This window comes from Myotis lucifugus, unplaced genomic scaffold (assembly GCF_000147115.1).
Source record: "Myotis lucifugus unplaced genomic scaffold, Myoluc2.0 scaffold_204, whole genome shotgun sequence".
Taxonomy (NCBI): domain Eukaryota; kingdom Metazoa; phylum Chordata; class Mammalia; order Chiroptera; family Vespertilionidae; genus Myotis; species Myotis lucifugus.
Window position 1 is genome coordinate 777,489 of NW_005871252.1, and position 6,000 is coordinate 783,488.

A 6,000-nucleotide genomic window follows, 5' to 3' on the forward strand; every position below is an offset into this window, starting at 1 on the left:
GGGATATGTGTCCCTGTCTTAGCAAGAGATCAGGGAGTGAGAATAACTGTAGAAGCAGATGCTGACCTTCCGAAAGGCCACCCTGGGTAAGGAGCATGAGTATTGCTTTCATTCTCATAGAGAATGCTACACTAGAAGCTTATTTCTCTTCCAATTACAGCTGAGAGGGTAACAGGCTGGAGGGACAGTCCATCTGTCCTTCATACTCTGCACACTTGAGTCATTTTTTCCAAAAGGAGAAAAATCTTAAACCCGTAAACACTTAAGACATCTGCCAGTGTTCTGGGGCAATGGGACAAGCCATCCAGAAGTCCCAGTGATCTTTTGTTAAGGAATATTGTAGATAGTACTTATAATCTAAGGATAACCTAGGCAGAGTGATGAAATCGGCAAAATTTGTGTCAATGAATGTGTCCCAGACTGCCTGGTACATGAGCTTTAGGTTCCCCCAAGGGGGGACCTTCCCTTGTGCCTCGTTATTGGTAGGTCAGGTGCTCCTGATGGCTGTGCTGTCTGCTGTTCTGCCATGGATATTATGTCTGGAAGGGCACTAAGAAGGCCCTTTGCCCCTGGAGAGCTACTGGAATTGCCCTCCAGGCAAGCCAACTTGGATGAGATTTTCCCTTATTAACAACTTCCGAAAGGCCACCCTGGGTAAGGAGCATGGGGGGGGGGGGGGAGGTTCCCTCAGCCCACCTGCCCCCTCTCACAGTTCAGGAGCCCTCAGGGGATGTCCTCCTCTGCGGGAGGCAATCAGGATGATAAGGGGTAAGCACTGCCCCCATTACCCCGCTGCTACTGCCACTGCCGGCCACTGCAACTACTGGCCCTCGGCCCTCGCTTCTTAGCGCCGGCCCCGCCCCCCCCCACTGGTGGGTGGGGGGTGATCTGGGGCCAGGCCGGCTGGGGGAGGGGCTAGGGGAGGTTGAAGCACAGCAGGTTGCACCCTGTCCAGCCTCTGAGGAGGCATGGTGCCTGGACAGGCCCTCGCTGCTGCCTCTGTGGCTGCCTCTGCAGAAGGGGCAGCACTGGGACTGGGCTGCACCTTGGCCTGTCCCGTGCTGCCTCTGCAGAAGGGGGTGCGTCGCCGCCTTCTTGCGCAGGTGCTGCCTTCTCCCGCGGTGGCACCTCTCCAGTGCAGCTGGGCCTAGGCCCTCGCAGCCGTTGTGGCTTTGTCCGGATGGATACCTGGAAGACATCTTAATTAGCATATTACACTTTTATTAGTACAGATGATCAGGATTTATGTTAAACTAGGCAGAGGAACATGAAAGGAAGTCTTCTCCCTGCCCCTAATATGTCTGGAGCTCCCTCAGGTCCTTCCATGTCTTATTTGACTTTGGGGAGTTCTGGTGCCTAGCACAGTGGTTGGTACTTAGTAGGCACTCAGAAATGTCATCTGGAAGAATGTCATTTCCAGCAGAAGGATAAAGTGGGAGACCACCTCCTTGTTTGAAATCCAACTGACTTTATTGCCAAAAATGGACCTGTTTTTCAGCTTCCTGTTGTCACTATTGAAAGTCCATAAATGAATGAAGTGCCTAGGTGTGCTTTTCTAGGATGGTTATAAGTTCCTGCTCTTCAATTCTGACAGTCATGAGTTTATGCAAATTTGAATGGGACTGACAATCCTGCGGGATATTCTTTGGAGTTGGAGATTATAATTTGCAGAGGTTTGTTAACTATGAACTGGATATCACACTAAGTGCTGATGGAAAATAAAGAGAATTTTTTTTTTCTAAATTGCTCACATTCTGGAATGGGAGGTAGTCACTTAAACAAGTGGGTATAATGGAGTTCAATTTTTAAAAATCTAGTACAGGGATTTTAGAGCACCACAGAAGTGCAGAAGAGAGATGGGCAGGGCAGAGAGAAGTTTTAAAAGATATGAAATGGGAGCTGGCTCCTTAAAGATGACTAGGAGTTAGCTAGAAGAGATGGGGTGTTATTTCAGACATTGGGACCAGCATGTTCCAATTTTATTCCCAGGAACATTCGAGTCCATGGTGGTTTGGAGAAAGGTGAAATGTGCTTATTGTCGGGGATGGGGAGCAGTGGCTGTGGATAGGGCAAGGAGGTAGGGTTGGGCCGCAAGGTGGGGGCCTGGTATACAAGGTTAAAACGTTTGGATTTCACCCAATGAGCATTCATTCATGTAACAAATCCTTGTTGAGGGCCTATCCTGTGTCAGGCACTGTGCAAAATGTTAGGGTCTCACATGAGCAGAAGAGAATATTACCCTTTGGCACCAATATTATAGTGTAAAGACAGCAGGGAAATGAAGAAATAAATGAAGAAAGTAATAGCAGACTCTGATAAGTGCTGTGAAAGAACTAAAGAGAGTTATGAACAATAAATTAATGGGCTGATTTCTTTAGATATAACAACTTTTTAGAGGCAGAATGATATTTAAACTGTGTCTTAGGGAAGTCGTTCAGCCAGGATAGATGGCTGGGGGTAATTAGCAAGAAGAGCAGGTAGGAGGTTGGTGTAGTCAGTTGGGGGAGGAATGTGAGATATTTCAGCGTGAGATTGCACAGACCTCAATGTACAAGATAGAGAGGGATGTATCTTGGCAAACTCTCAGTGTATGAGATGGTACCTTAAAAAACACACAGCTATAAGGTGTAGTCGAATATGGAGCGCAGGTAAGAGAAGGGAGATTGGGAATCTTCAGCACAGAAATCATAACGGGTGCCAGATACCTTCCATCCACTGATGTGGGGCCTCCCTCTTGTCCCCTCCTTGCTGATGATGGCTTTGTGTTACCAACAGGAGTCAAAATTTATTCATTGAGACTAGAGAGCTGAAAGGCCTGGAGGGATTGTCCTGTCCAAGTTCCTGATTTTGGTACTGGAAAAGTCAACACTTGCACCATCTCACAGTTGGGCCAACTGAGGTCTAAAGAATTCAAGTGATGTTTTCAGTGTTAGCCAGCTAATACTTTGGGCGTATGGACTGGAAAGCTTATCTTCGGACTCCTGGCCTAGTGCTCTTTCCATGATGCTATGGCCCGCGTTGAGGCAGGCACTTGGGGGAGGGAGCATTAGAGCTCAGGCAGGGAAGGGACTCACTATGCAGTCAGGCTTCCTACAGGGGAGTTAGAAGTCTTTAAGATCATCTGGAACAGCTCCTCAAGTGTACAGATAGGAACACTGAGGTCCAGAGACAGGGGTGAATTTCCTAAGTTCACTTAACCAACAGTCAAGATGTGCTTTCTTCATACCACTGGTTCTCCATCCTGGCTGCACAGCCGAATGATCCAAGGACGCCAAGAAAAAGCTTGGTCTTCACTCCAGAGGTTCTGATGTGGTTGGTCTCGCAGGCAACCCAGTCCATAGTTTGATTTTTGTTCGTTGTCACCAGCTGATTCTAATGTGTAACTAGGGTTATGTTAAATAAAAATTCAACCGAGTAAAATTTAAAGAGCTTATTGGTTTTATTGAATGATTAATGAATCTGGCAGTGCCCTATCTAGCAAGTAGAAAGGTGCCCCAAAGGACTGTACAAAATGGAAGGCTTTTTAAGGCAGAAAGGGAAATTATTCATTAGGAATGCATTGTTTCAGGCAAGGTTGCCCTCTTAAGGGGAACAGTGGGGGTCTGTCGGCAGATTGCCTCCTAGTGCTGACCAGGATTCTAGGTTGGCAGGTTAAAGGTCATATTCCTGGGGAAGTTTGAAACTGTAATTAGGTTAGGTATTAAGTCTTGGTTTGCTGATGTGAACCTAATACAAGTGACTCCATCTTTTTTGACATATTAGAACCACTGTCTCTTCCAATGACTATCTCAAGACTTATCACTCGCTTTCTCGGAGAAAATGTTGACAGATTTCAGTAGTCTTGAATTTGTGGAGCACCCCATATGTCAAGATGCTTCATACAATTGCAGAAACACTTCAATTTACTGTCTGTGTTTTGGGGGCCTGGGACAATTTCCAAAGGCCATAAACAATAATAAAGATAGGCATCTGTGAGTTAGGAGAAAGAACTGAGAAAAGATATGGTACCAAGGAAAGTATTGAAACCATGAATTTCTTATTAAAGAAAAGCTACCAAGTCCCATCTTCTTCTAAGCATTGTACAGCCTCATAAGAGCTGCCTTTGAAATAAGGCTCATGGGCCCCATCCCTTTCTTCCCTCCTTCTTCACCCTTCCCACCATCATAGGGCTTTTAGGAGACACAAACAAGACAAGGGCACCCTTAGGCTTTTTGAATTTCACTCAGAAAGCACAGATGATCTAACTCATGTCTATCAGTCTTCCACTGACTTCTTCACTTGAATATAACCAGCATATTCTTTAGTGTACCTTGTCAGCTCTGTGATCTGAATCCAGCCTCTGGCAAATGTTAACTGTCTGTAGTTCCTAAGGACATCTCTCTTTGGCCCTGCAAAGACTACTCCACCCAACTCACCTCCCAGGGTCTGTGGGTAGTAACCTCATGCTATAATGTGTCACTTGGGAATATTTCCCCTCCCCCCCCCATTAACATGATCCCTTCTCTCTCTGCCACAGGGTCCTTGCACACAATATCCTCACAGCTTAAAAAGCCCTCATCACAGATCTAATTTCTCATTTATTTAAGTTATTATTTGATTAATGTATGTCTCCTCTCATTAAATGGTAGGATTTCTGCCTGGCTGGATTGGCTCAGTTGGTTGAATGCTGACCTGTATACCAAAAGGTTGCTGGTTTGATCCCTGGTAGGGCACGGATGAAAGGCAACCCATCCATGTTTCTCTGTCTGTCTGTCTCTCCCTCCCTTCTTCTCTCTAAACATGTCCTCAGGTGAGGATTAAAAATAAGAAAATAAATGGTAGGATTTTTGAGGGCATAGAATATATTTTGTCTACCAATATATTTTGGTCATCTACGTTTCTGGCCAATAGTAGAGGGTCAATAAATATTTACTGAGTAGATGACTTGAATAGATAGGTGAATGAGTCACAACTTGTTTGGGGAATATATGGGACTGTATGTGTGAAAGCATTGTATAAGCTATAACATTATTATTATTTCTGTGATTGGGCTGCTTTGTTAAGAAGCCTATTCCCTGTAGAGAGAACACTATAGAGAAATACTGTCTAGCACCAAGCACTAGATATGTTATGGATAAAAGATTCTGATCACCAGAAGGTTGTCATTCTGTATGGGCCTGTTCCATTACTTGTTCACATCAATATAGACTCAGAAGAATGAATTAAATGCCAGAAATGGGCAATTTCCATCCTCCTTGACTGTGGGATCTTCTCTGTTGGTTTGCTGAGATGGTTTCAGAAGGGAATTCAATCTTTGAGTGCCATCATGTACAAGAAATTTTCTGTATTGCCATTTAGTTAATCTTTACTGGTACAGCAATTCCAAAAGCAGACATTACCCAACCTTATCGAAAATGGAAAGAGATTAACTATTTTGCTCAAGGTCTCACAGTTAATAAGTGGGTGGTGTAGAATGCAAACCAGAGTATGTCTGCTTCAAGGCACTTGGTCTTTCCACAGCTTATGCTGACTCTTCAATAAAACCCAAGTGGCCAGTGCACAAACAGATGTTGGTAGAGGAAACCCAAATCCGGGGCTATTGACAGATAGCAAATCAGAACCACAGAGAAGTTCAAGTCATTTCCTCTCAAAGTAATAGCAAAAGACCGCAGTGCATTTGAGGGGCATGAACCCAGATCTTGACTATCTCAGCCTAATGATATTTAAATTATGCTTGTCTGACATAAAAATATATTGCAACTTGCTAAAAAATGTACTGCCTGCTGGTAAGTGCTGTCAGTTGCTTCCATTTTCGTCTTTTTCCTCATCTTGTTCTACTTCACGTTACTCTAAAAGATACTGCAGAGTCCCATTAAGCATGTTTGACATCTGTTACTTTTTAAAATCTTATTTCTTTTATTGTTTATTAACTATTTTCATTGAAAAAGTAATATACACATGGTAGAAAAATCCTAATGATACAATAAGGCATATGGGAAAATGAAAGTCTCTCTCTTGATT